Consider the following 15,072-nt stretch of genomic DNA (forward strand, 5'->3'; position numbering starts at 1 on the left):
GTGGGTAGGCAAGGTGAAGTGTGTAAGCTAAGCAGGAAATGCAAATGAAAATCAGAGAGAAGGTACCTCTTCAGAACAGATTCTTAGAAAGCCATTATTAGGAACATATGGGCCACATCTTTGAGAAGCGTTGTGGAATTCACATTACAGTAATGGCATCACTTAGATTCATGCTCTTCTCTCACAGAGAGAAATCAATGTTTATAGGATGTCAAAGGGTCTTCATCGTATGTCTTAGTCTGTATTCATTGCTATAAACGAATACCTAAGGCTGGGTAATATACAAGGAAAAGAGGTTTATTTGGCTCACACAATTCTGCAAGCGTAGAAGAAGCATGGCACCAGCATCTGCTTCTGTTGAGGGCCTCAGGAAGCCTCCATCATGGTGGAAGGCAGAGGGGAACCCGTGTATCACATGGTCAGGGAGGAAGACAGCAAGAGAGGGGAGGAAGGTATCAGATTCTTTCTAACAATAAGATCTCATGGGAAGTAGGAGTGAGAACTCAATCCCATGAAGACAGCACCAAGCCATTCATGAGGGATCTGCCCCCATAACCAAAACACCTCCCAGTGGGCCCCATCTCCAACATTGGGGATCAAATTTCAACATGAGATTTGGAGGAGACAAACATTCAAACTGTATCATTGTGCTTGTTTTCTTCAGAAATAGACCAGATTGATATGTTTCATGATGACATTATGATCTAAAAATGAGAGTTTATTTCAGTTTGTCCTGTATACACCCAAGAGGTCCAGGATATTATTCTCTCTGTCTACCACAAGTCCTGCAAACTATAAGATGGCCTGAACATTCAATCTAGGGTGGTTCTGCCCAGTGACCTTTTGTCTTTCCTAAGTGTCTTCCAAAGAACATAGTAATATTCTATCATGAATTATATGAAAGCTGTTTACATGGATTAAACAGCAAATCTGACAAAGAGGCTGCTCTTTGATGACTCTAGACATATTTATGCTTAATATTTTAGACATTTGAGAAAAAAGTCAATTTATTAATACTTTATGTTCAATTGAGTTTGAAGCCATAAAGAGGAAGGGAATAATGAGGATTAGAGCAAAACTAAATGAAATAGAGAATAGAAAAACAATAGAATCAATGAAACAAAAAATTATTTCTTTGAAGAGATCAACAAAGTTGACAGAACTTTAACTAGATAAGAAAAAAGAATATTCAACAAATAAAATCAGAAATGAAAGACAGTACTACTGATTTGTAGGAATAAAAAGGATTGTAAGAGAATACGTATAATAGCTACATGTCAAAAAATTGGATAGTCTAGATGAAATAGACAAATTCCTAGAAACACACAAACCAACAAAACTGACTCAGGAAGAAAGAGTAAATCTGAATAGATCTATAAAAAGTAATGATATTCAATTTTGGTTGAATCAGCAACCAAAACTCTCCTAACAAAGAAAAGCCCAGGAACTGATGACTTCACTGGTGAATTCTACCAAACGTTTAAAAACGAATTAACACTAATCCTTCTCGAACTCCTCCAAAAAATTGAGAAACAGAATCCTTACTGAGTCATTCTATGAAGCCAACATTACCCTGATACCAAGGCTAGACAGGCAATACAAGAAAACTATGGCCAAATGTCCCCTATGAATGCATTATAGATACAAAAATCCCCAGCAAAATGCTAGGAAATTAAATTCAGCAGCCCTTAAAAGAATTATACACCATGACCAACTGAGATTTATCCCAGAAATGTAAGAGTGGTTTAACATATGAAAATCAGTCAATGTAATACACCAAGTAATAGAATGAAGAAGCGAAAAATTCATGATCATCTCAATTGATATAGAAGAACGTTTGACAAAATCCATTACTCCTTTATGATAGAAATGTTCAATAAACCAGGAATAGAAAGGAACTGTCTCAACATGATAAAGACCATGCATTAAAAACTCACAGCTAACATCATTGTCAGTGGAGAAAAATGTCAAGCTTTTCCACTAAAATCAGGAGACATGGATGCCTGTGTTTGCCACTTCTATTCAACATAGTATTGGCAGTTCTAGCCAGACCCATTAGGCAAGAAAAAGAAACAAAATAAATCCAAATTAGAAAGGAAGAAGTAAAACTATCTCTGTTTGCAAGTGATATGAGTGTAGAAAGCCCTAAAGAATACGAAAAATAGCCTCTTAAAGCTAATAAACAAATTTAGTAAAGCTTCAGAATACAAAATCACACAAAAATCAGTCATGTTTCTACACACTAGCAGTAAAAAATCTGAAAAGGAAATTAAGAAAGTTTCATTTACAGTACTACCCAAAAGAATAAAATATTTAGAAATCAATTTAACCAAGAAGGCAGAAGACTTGTACACTGAAAACTACAAAGCATTCTGGAAAGAAATTAAAGTAGACTTAAATAAATGGGAAGAGATCCTGTGTTCATAAGTTGGAAGACTTAATATTGTTAAAATGACAACGTTACTCAAAATGATATGTAGAGTCAATGTAATCACGCTATTAAAATCCCAACAGTGCTTTTGGCAGAAACGGAAAAACCTATTCTAAAATTCATATAGAATTTCAAGGAACCCAAAATACTCCAAAACAGGCAAAATAATCTGAAAAGGAACAAAGTTGTAGGACTCACACTTTCTGATATTAAAATTTACTACACAGCTATAGTAAATGAAATAGCATGGACTTGGCACAGAGATAGACAATATAGACCAATGGAATATAATCGAGAGGCCAGAACTAACACTCACATCTATGGTTAATTAATTTTTAGCAAGGGTTCCAGGACCACTCAATGGGGAAAAGGACAATCTCTTCAACAAATGGTGTTGGGGAAACTAGATATCCACAAGCAAAAGAATGAAGTTGGACCTATACCTTTACATAATGTACAAAAATTAACTCAAAATGGATCAAAGACCTAAATTTAAAGCTATGAAACACTTAAATATTAAATGCTATAAAACTCTTAGAGGAAAACATATTGAAAAATCTTCATGACCTTGGGTTTGACAATGGTTTCTTAAATATAACATCAAAAGTACAAGTGATGAAACAACTGATAAATTGGACTTCATCAAAATTGTGCATCAAGTGACACTATAAAGAGAGTGAAAAGATAACACAAAAAATTGGAGAAAATGTTTGCAAATCATATATCTGACAAAAAAACTAATATACAGAATGCATAAAGAATCCTACAACTCAACAAATAAAAGATAAATAACTCAATTTTTTTAATGAACAAAAGACTTAGACACTTCTCTAAAAAAAAGACATGTAAATAGTCAATAAGCAACTCAAAATATGCTAAAACCACAATGAGATACCACTTTATACCTACTAGAATGGCTATAATTAGAAGAAAAAATAACTAGTGTTGTTGAACATGTGGAGAAATTGGAAACCTAGTATATAGCTGGTGGGAATGTAAATGGTTCAGCTGCTGTGGAAGATAGTTTGGCAATTCCTCAAAATGTAAAACAGAATTATCACCCAGTAATTCTACTCTTAAGTAGAATTTGACTGTTTGACTGTTTGTCCCTACGCAAATCTTATGTTGAAATGTAATCCCCAATGTTAGAGTGGGGCCTGGTGGGAGGTGATTGGATCATCGGAGTGGTTTCTCATGAATGGCTTAACACCATCTCCAGCTGTCATCAAGATTGTGAGTTCTCACAAGATCTGGTTGTTTAAAAGTGTGCAGCACCTCCCCATTTCCTCTCTTGCTCGGGCTTTTGCCATGTGACATGCCTGCTCCCACTTTGCCTTCCATCACTATTGGAAGCTTCCTGAAGCCTCCCCAGAAGCAGATGCTGCTATGCTTCCTGTGCAGCCTGCAGAACTGTGAGCCAACTCAACCTTTTTTTCTTTGGAACTTACCCAGTCTCAGGTATTTCTTTATGGCAGTGCAAGAATGGCCTAATACAATACCCAAAAAAATTGAAAACAACAACTTAAACAGTGACTTGTACACTAATGTTCATAGCAGCATTATTCACAATAAACAAAAGGTAGAAACAAACAAAATGTCTATCAAAAGAAAAACAGATAGGCTGGGCATGATGGCTCACACCTGTAATCCCAGCACTTTGCCAAGGTGGGCAGATCACCTGAGGTCAAGAGTTCAAGAACAGCCTGGCCAACATGGTAAAACCCCATCTTTAAAAAACAAACAAACAGACAGACAAAAAGATAAATGGATAAACAAGATGCAGTATATACATACAATGGAATATTATTCAGCCATAGAAAAGAAGAATGGAGTACTGATACATGCTACAAGATGGATGAACCTTGAAAACCTTATGCTAAGTGAAATAAGCCAGACACAAAAGGATAGTGTATGATACCATTATGTGAAATATTTACAGTAGGCAAAGTCATAGAGACAGGAGGTAGATTAGAAGTTACCAGAGGTTACCAGAGGCTGGAAGGAGAGGGAAGTGGGAGATTTTGCTGAATAAGCACAGTTTCTATTTGGGGTGACAAAAGGGTTTTGGTAATAGATGGTGGAAATGGTTGCACAACATTGTAAATATAATTAATACCAGCAAATTGTACAGTTAAAAATGATTAAAATGGCAAATTGCATACATCTTTGTCTGTTTGTGTTGCTATAAAGGAATACCCGAGGCTGGGAAATTTATAAAGAAAAGAGGTGTATTTGGCTTATGATTCTGCAGATTGTACAAGAAGCATGGCACTGGCATCCACATCTGGTGAGGGCCTCAGGCTGCTTCCGCTCATATCAGAAAGGGAAGGCAAGCCAATGTATGTGGAGATCACATGGTGAGAGAGGAAACAAGAAAGAGGGGGGAAGTGCTAGGCTCTTTTAACAACTAGCTCTTGGCCAGGTGAGGTAGTTCATGCTTGTAATCTCAACACCTTGGGAGGCTGAGGTGGGAGGGTCTCTTCAGCCCAAGAGTTCGAGACTAGCCTAAAAATAAATAAATAAATAAAAATAATAATAATAATAATTCCATAAAACCTAGCTCTCATGGGAACTAAGAGACCAAAAACTCACTCACCTGCAACCCAGGGAGGACATTAATCTATTCATGAGGGATCTGCCCCATGACCCAAATACCTCCCATTAGGCCCCACCTCCAACATTGGGTATCCAATTTCAACATCAGATTTGGAGGGTCAAATACCTGGGCTATATATCCTTATCTCTACAAAAAATATATAAAATTTAGCTGGGTGTGGTGACACATACCTGTAGTCTCAGCTACTTTGAAGGCTGATGCAGGAGGATCACTTCAGCCCAGAAGTTCAAGGCTGCAGTGAGCTATAATCATGCCACTGCACAACAGCCTGCAAGACAGAATGAGCCCTGGCTCCAAAAAAAATAAAAATAAAAATAAATTAATGACTTTTAAAAAGACCTTGTATTGTAAGTTGGTAAACATAAGTACATTTGTTGGAACTATGAAATAATTCACCCACAGGATCAATGTTATAAATTGTTATTTGCATCTCAATTTAGTTTGTTTAACCCAGAATTCACATTTGCCATAAAACTGTGGTCAATGATTCAATTAAAATACTGATATCCAAATGGGAAAGCAACATATTGAATCAGAAATAGTTTTATTTTTATCAACTGGTGTCACTGAAGAAAAGCAGGTTTCATTAGTGTGGAACATGAGAAAATAGAAAGTTTTCTATTGATTATGGAGAAATTTCAGTTCAGTTTCTAGAAGGTTAAATGCCCCGATTTCTTTTTTAAAAAATGACTGTGTTAAACTAAATAATGGCCTCCATTATTTCCATACGCAAATCCTCAGAACCTATCACTGCTATGTTATATGGCAAAAGGGAATTTGCAAATGTGATTAAGTTAAGGATCTTGAGATTGGGAGATTATCCTGGGTTATCTGATGTCCCCAATGTAATCACAAGGATCCTTATAAAAAAGGAAATGTGAGACAAAGGGAGAGAAGGTGATGTGATGAAGTAGAGGTCAGAGTGATGTGGGGGCTAGATCCAAGGAATGTGGGCAGCCTCTAGAAGCTGAGACAGGCAGGGAAATGGATTCTCCTCCTAGGGCCCCCAGAAGGAAAGCAGCCTTGCCAACCCATTTGAAACTTCTGATCTCCAGATCTATACAATAATACATCTGTGTTTTTTGTTTTTTTTTTTTTTTAGAGATAGGGTCTTGCTCTGTTGCCCTGGCTAGAGTGCAGTGGCATGATCTGGGCTCACTACAGCCTCAACCTCCCAGGCTCAAATGATCCTCCTGCCTCAGCCTCCTGAGTACGTGGAGCTACAGACATATGCCACCATGCCTGGCTAATTTTGTTTTTTATTTTTTTGTAGAGACGGGGTCTCACTATGTTGCCTACCCTGGTCTCCAACTCCTGGGCTCAAGCAATCCTCCTGCCTCAGCCTCCCAAAGTGCTGGACTTATAAGTGTGAGAGCCACAGCTCCTGGCCCATCTGTGTTATTTTAATGTTTAAGTTTGTCATAATCTGTTACAGCAGCAATAAAAAACTAACAAAACGACTAATTTTATTTCCAAACCCATTGTCTCCCTCACTTAAAATAATTTCATCACAATAACTAATTTTATATTACAGTTACACACCACATAATGACCTTTTGGTCAATGACAAACTTCATATACAATGGTGGTTCCTTAAGATTACACTGGAGCTGAAAAATCTTTATTGCCCAGATACGTCAGAGCTGATTGTGAGACAACACATTACTCACATGTTTGTGATGATGCCGGTGTAAACAAACCTACTGTGCTGCCAGTCCTATAAAAGTATAATACATACAATATGTACAGTACATGGTACTTGATAATGATAATAAACAACTGCATTACTGGGTTGTGTACTTGCTGTATTATACTTGTATTATTATTTTGGAATGCCTTTTTTATACTTAAAAAAAAGTTAACTGCAAAACAGTCCTTCAGGAGTTATTCCAGAGAAGGCATAGTTACCATAGGAGATGGCAGCTCCATGCATGTTACTGCTCCTGAAGACCTTCCAATGGGAGAAGATAAGGAGGTGAAAGACAGTGATATTGAAACCCCTGACCCTATTAGGCCTAGTCTCATGTGTAATGTGTGTTTATGTCTTTTTTTTTTTTTTTTCGAGACTAGGCCTCACTATGTCAGCCCGGGCTGGAGTGCAGTGGCTGTTCACAGGTGCAATCATATTGCACTGCAGCCTCAAACTCCTGGCCTTGGACAATCCTCCCACCTCAGCCTTCTGAGTAGCTAGGATTATAGGCTTGCACTGTAGCACCTGGCTGTGTCTTCATTTTTAAACAAAAAGTCTGAAAGCGAAAAAATAAAAATAAAAAATTTTTAAACAGAAGAAAGGTTATGGGCTGGGCGTGGTGGCTCATACCTGTAATCCCAGCACTTAGGGAAGCTGAGGCAGGCAGATCACTTGAGGCTAGGAGTTCGAGACCAGCCTGGCCAACACGGTGAAACCCTGTCTCTATTAAAAATGCAAAAATTAGCCACGCATGGTAGTGCACTCCTGTGTCCTAAGCTGCTTGAGAGGCAGAGACATGAGAACTGCTTGAACCTGGGAGGTGGAGGTTGCAGTGAGCCAAGATTGCGTCATTGCACTCTAGCCTGGGCGACAGAGCAAGACTCCACCTCAAAAAAAAAAAAAAAAAAAGAAAAAGAAAAAGAAAAAAACTCACCGTAGTCTCCACCTTCTGGGCTCAAGCGATCCTTGCACCTCAGCCTCCTGACTAGCTGGGACCACAGGCACGCACTGCCACATCCAGCAACATGGTGAGACAGGGTTTCACCATGTTGGCCAGGCTGGGCTTGAATTCCTGGGCTCAAGAGATCCTCCCACCTCTGCCTCCCAAAGTGCTGGGATTACAGGAGTGAGCCACTGTGCCTGGCCTAAGTGTACCACTTTATATCGTCTATAGTTGACTTTTACTGTACCTTTTCTACATTTAGATACAGAAATACTGACCATTATGTTACAATTGCTTACAGTATTCGGTACAATAACAGGCTGTACAGGTTTGCAGCCTAGTAACAATAGACAATGCCATATATAGCCTAGATGTGTTGCAGACTATACCATCTATGTTTGTGTAAGTACCTTGTATGATGTTTGCACCGTGATGAAATCACCTAATGATGAATTTTTCAGACTACATCCTTGTTAAGTAATGCATGACCTTAATCAGTTAGGAATGAGTCAGAGCAGTATTATAACCTTGATAAAGATGTTGATGTAGATAATACTCCCATTTACAATGTACTTGACAAATACAAGGCATTGCACTGAAAGTTTTACATACTTTATTTTAAAAAATTTTACGACCTTTTAGGTAAGTACCATTAACCACTTTTACAGATGAGAAAACAGGGTCTATGAGGTGAAATAATTTGTCATACAGTGGTGATGTAAATATGCATGTAATGAAAGAGAATAGGCATGTCAGAAGTGGTTTTCATATTTCTTTTAATAGATTAAGGGTATTTATTATCAGCAAAAGAGTGAAAGTCTGACAGAAAAGAAAAAAGATGGAAAGAAATGTTGGGATGTGCAATTCCTTATGTTGGCTGGTTCAGTAGAGCTTCGCCATTGTTCAGATGGAGTTTAGGCAAGCAAAAGACAACCAGCCATTGCTGGGTATTTGAACATCAGATGTTCATAAGCCTTCGGTATTCTAAAAAGAAAAATTCATTCTCTTAAAAATTCTGAAAAAAGTTCTCCGTATTAAAACTTCATAATGAACATTGCCACATTGTATATTAGGCACAGATATTATCCGTTGAAGTTTTTGGTAATTGTTATTTTTGTAACTGTAATATTTAATATATGTTTTTTATATATATATGTTTTATTTATTTATTTTTTGAGATAGAGTCTCACTCTGTCACCCAGGCTGAAGTGAAGTGGCAAGATCTTGGCTCACTGCAACCTCCGCCTCCCGGATTCATGCCATTCTCCTGTCTCAGCTTCCTGAGTAGCTGGGACTACAGGCACACGCCACCACGCCCGGCTAATTTTTTGTATTTTTTGTAGAGACGGGGTTTCACCGTGTTAGCCAGGATGACCTCGATCTCCTGACCTCGGGATCCGCCCACCTCAGCCTCCCAATGTGCTGGGATTACAGGCATGAGCCACGGCTATATATTTTGCAAACAATAACAAATCTAGAGGAAATTCTTTGAAGAAGCAGTGGTACTTAAAATTGGCTACTTGTATTTATCGTCTCTGTTTTACTTTTGAATACAATAAAATATTTTTTAAGATATTCAAATTTTTTACAGAGAGTTGATAAAAACATTTGATGATTTGGGGTGCAGATGAAGGATGGCTGGTATTTGAAAATTAAATAAATAAAGGCCTTCCTTGATTCTTAATGTTTAGACGGATGGCTTCAGTGGAGTTTCTTCCCTCAAACCAAATTCCAGTGATAATGTATCTGTTCTTAACATGAGCAATAACTAGAGTACTTAGGATTAAACAAAATATCAGATGTGCCGGGCCAGAGGAGGTGAGGAAAGCCTAAAGTGATAAGGTGCTAGTCAGCTCAGAGCGGCTGTTTTAGATAGTGTAATACAGCAGACTAGAAACTTGTCAGAAAGGAAAGGTACCAGGCAGGAGATAAATGTACACCCACCTTAGCCAATGTCAGGAGCTGAAAACTCTATTTTGAATTTTTGTGAAAATAACATCCTTATGAGAAACTGAACACTAAATAGATATATTAAACCGATTTTGCTTATTGAGACATCTGTTCATTCATTTATTCAACAGCTATTTACTGAGTGGATACTTGGTAGTTTTTAGGCCTTAGAATTAACCCAAGACAAAGCTGTGAGGTAGGAAGTTACATTTCAGTCATCTCACTACTTAGCTCTTTCTTGAGACTTCAGCCTTCCCTTTCCTCCCTCAGGCTTTGGAGCTTAGAAACTAAACATATTAAAGCTTCAGTGACAGGGTGACAAGGCTGTTTAAAATGAAAAATGGTTGTGTTCAGAGGGAGATAATGTGTTGAGGAAGGAAAGGTGTTAAGTTCTACTACTTGTAGCTAGGTGGAATTATTGTGTCCTTTATATCGTTTTTGCTTTCCTGTCATAAGATATTCCTTGCTTTAATACCATAATAAATAAATAAAAATACACATAGGAAAATAAACAATAAAAAAAGTGTTAAAAATTTTTTTTAACCATTTCAGGTTTTTTCTTTCTAATTCAGTTTCAGTTAATCAGGCCTGCTTTGCTTGTTTGTCAAGGTTCTTCAACTTGCTTAAAAACCTTTGCATTATTGGTCAAAAATTAATCTTTCAAATTACCACAGGCTTACAAAACTTTTATGCATCACGCAAACATCATGAGATGTAGTATGGGAGGTAAGGAATATTTAACCTGCTTCAAACTTTAAGTATTGGACATTTAGATTGCATTCAACTTTACCCAATTACCAACAAAGCACAGCAGATATAACTGGTTAATATTTTTAACCAAATATTTTGACTAAAGTTTCGAATTGCTTTGGGGTCTTGAAGGATATAATATACTATGAAAGAAAAGTAAGAGGTGCTGATGATACAATGAATTAGGAGGACCTATTTTGTCCTGGGAACTTTAGAGACAGCTTTTTGAAGAAGAGTCCCATGTCCTACCTCAATCAATCTACAAGCACAAGGAAACAACTTAGAGTCCAACAAAGTCAAATTTATAGATTCATTGCAGTGAGGGAGATCACACACAGAACTGTGAGGCATCTCACTCACCAAACAAGGAAAAGGTAATCATAGGATTTGGGGGAAGAGTAGAGTTTGGGTGAGATTTAAATGAAATCATTTAAGTGGCTTTCAATGAACTCAAAGCAAATCAGGAGTCAACATCAGGTCTGGGCAGGATCCAGGATTCTGCTTCCTTGGAAACTAGTAAGTTAAGACAGATACGGAGTATTGTGTCCAGAAGCCCTTTTCTTAAGCTCCGTGGCTGGAATGGAAATGGAGGCTGATTCTCTGTGTCAAAGTGTTTTAGAGTCTCGAAGACACTATGATGCTTTATGTTACAATAATATAATTTCAAACGACAAAGTTTCTTTTCTAATAGCATATAATTTTAAAGAACAAAGTTTCTTAGCAAGTAAGAAAACAGTAATCACTCAAAGAATGAGGTTATTATGAAGCTTTATTGCATGTCTTTGGGATAAATAGTTTCCCATAAACTTTGCAGCTAGTTTTATCAATGTTTGTTAATCTAGCCTGATGAGTGATGGAACAGATTTTTACTTTCTAAGTCCCAGCAGAAGCCTCGCCTAAAAAGAGAGAACCAACCAAGAGACAGGGGAAAATAACTTTCTGGAAAGAACAAAAAAAAACAAGCATGAAGGTTGTGAGCTGGTTCTGGACACATTTGAGAACCTGAAAACCAATAGGACAATAACACAGGCAACAAATGATTTGAAATGATGGAGAGATAGGGGCAGATCTTTCAGGAAGCTGCTAGCCTTATTAAGGATTTTGCATTTGATCAAAGAGTAAAGGGAAGTCACTAAAGGATTCTAATCAGGGGAATTACCTAATCTTCATCTTCTAAGGTAGAGAATGCATTGTCATGGGCAACAGTGGAAGCTAGATGACCATTTGGAAAGTTGTTGCAAGAGAGAATGGTAGTTTATACTAGGGTGGCAGCAGTAAAGAAGGCAGAAATGGAGAGATTCAAGATAACATTTTAGGTAGAACCAAATGGTCTTAGTGAGAGTTTGAATACATAACATGAGGGAGACAGAGTCAGGGATAATATTCAGGTTCTGGCTTGAACATCCGAGTAGAAGGTGGCATCATTAAGATGTGGAAGACTGGAGGTGAGGCAGGATTGATGAAAAAGAACAAGTACAGCTGTAGACATCCTACATTTGCGCGGCGTTTCAGTAAGAATGCCTTGAAAGCATTTACGTATTTGGATCTGAGGTTGAGAAGAGAGGTTTGAGTTGGTGTTAAATACGGAGTCATAAGTATATATTCAAAGCCATGAAAAACAAAAGCAACATGAGAAGAGTAAAAGAATCAGGACCAAGCTTAAAGGAACTACCAAATCCAGAGGTGAACTGGAGGACAGGAGCCAATAAGGAAGCCCAGGCACCATGAAAATGGCTGAATTCACTTATGAAAAGCTTGGTTTGATGCTTTGATGCTAAATCAGTTGTACCTGTCATCCATTTCTTAGAGAATCAAGAGCTGAAACATATCCTGAACTGCCTTCTATTTTTATTCACTGCTTTGTATTATCTGTAGTCATCTAGTTAGACAATTCCTTTCCTGAAATGCCTGTGATAGAAGCCAGGATGCATTTATTTCTTTGTGAAGCATTTGAAAAATATAAACATGGCCGGGCACGGTGGCTCACGCCTGTAATCCTAGAACTTTGGGAGGCCGAGGTGGGCGGATCACGAGGTCAGGAGATGGAGACCATCCTGGCTAACATGGTGAAACTCCGTCTCTACTAAAAAAAGACCCCCCCAAAAAAAATTAGCCGGGCGTGGTGGCGGGGGCCTGCAGTCCCAGCTACTTGGGAGGCTGAGGTTGGAGAATTAGTGAACCCTGGGAATGAGTGAACCCGGGAGGCTGAGCTTGCAGTGAGCCGAGATCGTACCACTGCACTCCAGCCTGGGCAACAGAGTGAGACTCCGTCTCAAAAAAAAAAAAAAAAAAAAGAAAAGAAAAGAAAAATGTAAACATACAAATGACATCTTATCACAGCACAAAACAGATGTTTTAAATAGTATTTATTTATTTTATTTTATTTTTTAGACGAAGTCTCACTCTGTCACCCAGGCTGGAGTGCAGTGGCACAATCTTGGCTCACTGCAAGCTCCACTTTCTGGGTTCGTTCACTCATTCCCCAGGTTCACCCATTCCCCGGCCTCAGCCTCCCTAGTAGCTGGGACTACAGGCACGGGCCACCATGCCCGGCTAATTTTTGTATTTTTAGTAGAGACAGGGTTTCACCGTATTGGCCAGGCTGGTCTCGAACTCCTGACTTTGTGATCCGCCCACCTCAGCCTCCCAAAGTTATGGGATTACAGGCGTGAGCCACTGTGCCAGGCCGTTTTTAATTTTATTTTAAGCCTATGTTCTAACCATATCATTTACCTGCAGGTCCTTGGATATAATATGTACTTTTGAGTCTGAGTCTGTGTCTGTGCTCACATTGTTCCTTCTACTTAGAATGCCCTCTCTTTCCCCCTTCTCTACCTAATCAAGTCTTACTTAACTTTTAAAACCCAGCATGCTCCTCTCTGAGCCTTTTGTTGTTCTAATAAGGCATAACTAATCACTCCTCCTAAATACGCCCACAGTATCCAGCTTATTCCATTAGTACAGCTCTTGCCATGTTTTACTTTGCTAAGGTATAGACAAATATATCTGTCTCTACCATTGGACTATAAGGTTCTTAGGTGACCATGCGTTATTCAACTTTATGTCCCTGATACAGAGAACAAGTCTTGTTGAATTTACTTGCATGTTATTGGAGATGACATGGCAAAGAACAATGTGGATATACCCTTATCAGCTTCAGATAAACGCTGTGACATATGTAAACAAAATATTCAGCTGACTTTTAAACTTTACATCCAATTTTGACTTATATAGACTGTAAAATACATGTACATATATTTCAGACCTTTGAACATGCTGCTTTCTGCTTGCCATATGCCCCCATCTTCTCTCTCCCACAAGTCCACCCGTCTCTCAATTTTAGTTTTTAGGCTTTTTTTTTTTTTTTTGAGACAGATTCTCACTCTGTCACCCAGGCCAGAGTGCAGTGGCACAATCTTGGCTCACTGCAACAATCACCTCCCAGATTCAAATGATTCTTGTGCCTCAGTCTTCCGAATAGTTGGGATTACAGGCGTTCCGCTGCCACGCCCATCTAATTTTTTCTATTCTTAGTAGAGATGGAGTTTCACTGTGCTGGTCAGGCTGACCTTGAATTCCTGGCCTCAACTGATCCGCCTGCCTTGGCCTCCCAAAGTGAGCCCGGCCTTTTTTTTTTTTTTTTTTTTTAAAGAGATAATATCTCACTCTGTCACAGATTGGAGTACAATGGCGCTATTAATTTTAGTTTTAACTAAACTTTGTCGACGAAATCTTTGACTACCTTCTCTCTCTATCTCAAGATAGCTTGCTCAATTGCAATGTCACCCTGCACTCTCATTTTACAACACACATCATCTTTTAATTTCTCAGCAAGTGTTGTTTTCTCTCCAAAACTGAAAGCTCCAGGAGGCAGGGACACAACCTGTAATTTTTCTTTTCTTTTTTCAGCAAAGGGAGGGCTGGTTTTTTAACTTTTTGAAAATAGATGAAAGTAAACAATAAAATAATAAACCGTCACATGCCATCACTCAACCTCAGTAACCATCAACCCATGGCCAATCCTGCCCCTACTGCAACCCTGCCCATTCCCTACACTCACACATTATTTTGAAGTAAGTCCCAGACAACATATGATTTTATTTGTAAATATTTCAGTCTGTTTCTGAAATGATTCCTTTTTATAACATAACCACAATGTCATTGTTACACCTAAGAATGAATAATACCTCTTTAATATCATCAACCATCCAGGCAGAATTCAAATTTGAAATTACCTCATTCAAATCATCTTTTTAATGTCTTTTCTTGAATCAGGATCTAAACAAGTTTCACACATTGAGATTGGCTGGTAGTCTGTTGTCTCTTTTTATCTACATATTCACCTTCTATTTTTTCTTTTTGTTTCATAATTTATAAATATAAATACTTTTTTTAATAGCTATGTCTCCAGTTCCTCACCCCGTCCTGGTCATAACAGGTTTTAGATAAATATTGTATTTCATGAATAAATGAATTAATAAAAGTAATGCATAATTGAGAAATCTCAGGAGATACAAAAGAAATGTAATTTAATAATAACCTTTGATTTCTTTGATCTCATATTTCTTCAGTGTTCCCTACATTTTAAATTTTATTTGATACATAATAAATGCATACTTTTGAGGCAGAAAGTATTATTCTCTGAAAAATTTCTAAGAATTTAATTTATCCTGGAATTGTCATAATTAGTT

This window comes from Papio anubis, chromosome 11, assembly GCF_008728515.1.
Source record: "Papio anubis isolate 15944 chromosome 11, Panubis1.0, whole genome shotgun sequence".
NCBI classification, from domain to species: Eukaryota; Metazoa; Chordata; class Mammalia; order Primates; family Cercopithecidae; genus Papio; species Papio anubis.